Raw genomic sequence first — 1998 nt, 5'->3', positions numbered from 1 at the left:
TAAGAATATGTTGAGAAATGGACAAAACAAAGTGTCCCTGACATAAAATAACAGAGTTCCACTGATTTTTCTTATTCATGTTGTTCCTTCATTTAGCTAATACTACTACTGCTTTGATTACCCACTGAAGCCTCTTCCTGTCTGCCTCAGTGAAAGTCCCAGCGGGCTCTCAATACAAGGTCTTCAGCAGTTTGGTGTCTAGATTGTTCAATCTGGACAATGTGGTGGTCCTCCTCACTGTTGGGCCCATGTCAGGATTGCTGGAGATTACAGTAAAATACACCCTGACATAGCCTACAGTTAGGAGTGAACATGTCAGACCCTGTAATGTGACCTTGCATTTTTCTCCTTTGAGGCCAAAATGTTGCAGGTGTGAGGACAAAGTGGAGTACCATTTTAATGGTTTGAATGTGTTAAAACAAAACAACTCATGTCTGTGTGGCATGTGTTTAACTAATAGAACTAGCACTAGAACCCAAACGCACAACTCAGGAACCAAAGGAGTACCCAGTAAACAAAATAGTACAAACAACTACAAACACTTTATTCAAAACACATTCTCAACAGAACTATATAACACGCACACACACTGGTAGCAATTCAAACATTCCCTTTCATAACTATAACTAACTTAACTAACTAACTAACTAACAGAATAACCACAAAAAGAAACCATTAACAATTATGAACCAAAAAAGAAAATATTTTCAGTTAACTAATCACGTCATCATGTGATTGGCTGTTGCAGAATCAAACGTCTTCAGGCTGCTCTGAATAGCTGTCGCAGGATCGAACATCTTCAGGCTGCTCTGATTGGCTGTCGCAGGATCAAAGGTCTTCAGGCTGCTCTGATTGGCTGTCGCAGGATCTAACTTCTTCAGGCTGCTCTGATTGGCTGTCGCAGGATCAAAGGTCTTCAGGCTACTCTGATTGGCTGTCGCAGGATCAAAGGTCTTCAGGCTACTCTGATTGGTTGTCGGGTTCGGGTACCAAAGTATAATCCGTTTTTCTGTCAAAACGAAAAATTGAAAAAACGGAAATAGCTGTCCTTTTTCCATTTTTCGTTTTAAACCAAAAACGGATTTTTTTGTCTTCCTAAAAAAACGAAACACCAAAATCAAATAATGTACAAAATTTGTTTTTTGGAAATGACTTTTATCATTTTTCGTTTCTTACATTCGAACATGACGGCGGGCAGACCGGAAGTGGAAGTAACGCCAAAATAAAAGTAGCGTGCTAATTTAATATCAAACATATTTTCCGCTTTTTATACACCCATTGTAGGTAGTAGACTGCATTTATTTTAGTTAAGTGAAACTACAACAGCTGGTTGTTTGGGAAAACGTCATAGGCTATATAAATTATGATAGGCTACAAAAAAGTGATCACAGCCAAATATGACAAAAGATTAGGCTAGCCTTTCATTTCTGACAGCTGAACATTGCACATCTACTAACCTTAAAACTAAATAAACGAGAGCAACAACCGTTTTTTTTTTCTTCTTAAAAGATGTTTTATATTATTTTCATATAATTTGCTGATGGCAATTATAGAATGTGAGTGCTTGTGTTATATTGAAAGCGAGGCTGGGTGAGTCTATGAATATAGACAACAGTGAGGGGTGATTTTTAGGTGCTGTACAAGCAAATCATAGCGTCTCTGTACAATGACAGAGGACTTTAGGTAACACTTCACAATACTGACTGTGTATTAGAATGTACATTCCGTTCACTTATTTCCTACTTTGCCCGGACTTCCAGTGTAGCCTAACTCCTGGCCAATTCCCACCTTCTCCAGTCTTACAGCATAACTCGCCGCGACACTTACCATGTAATACGCGAAACTACCCCAACTTTTTGCTCATGGCGGTTGTGTATGTATACATGTCAGCGGACAAGCTTCACCCTTATTCCAGGGATTTATTATGTTTGTCTTACAGCCTTGTATGATTGGGAATAAGAATATGTTGAGAAATGGACAAAACAAAGTGTCCCTGAC

Source organism: Odontesthes bonariensis, chromosome 11 (assembly GCF_027942865.1).
Source record: "Odontesthes bonariensis isolate fOdoBon6 chromosome 11, fOdoBon6.hap1, whole genome shotgun sequence".
In the NCBI taxonomy this organism is placed as follows: domain Eukaryota; kingdom Metazoa; phylum Chordata; class Actinopteri; order Atheriniformes; family Atherinopsidae; genus Odontesthes; species Odontesthes bonariensis.
This window is presented reverse-complemented; position numbering follows the sequence as displayed.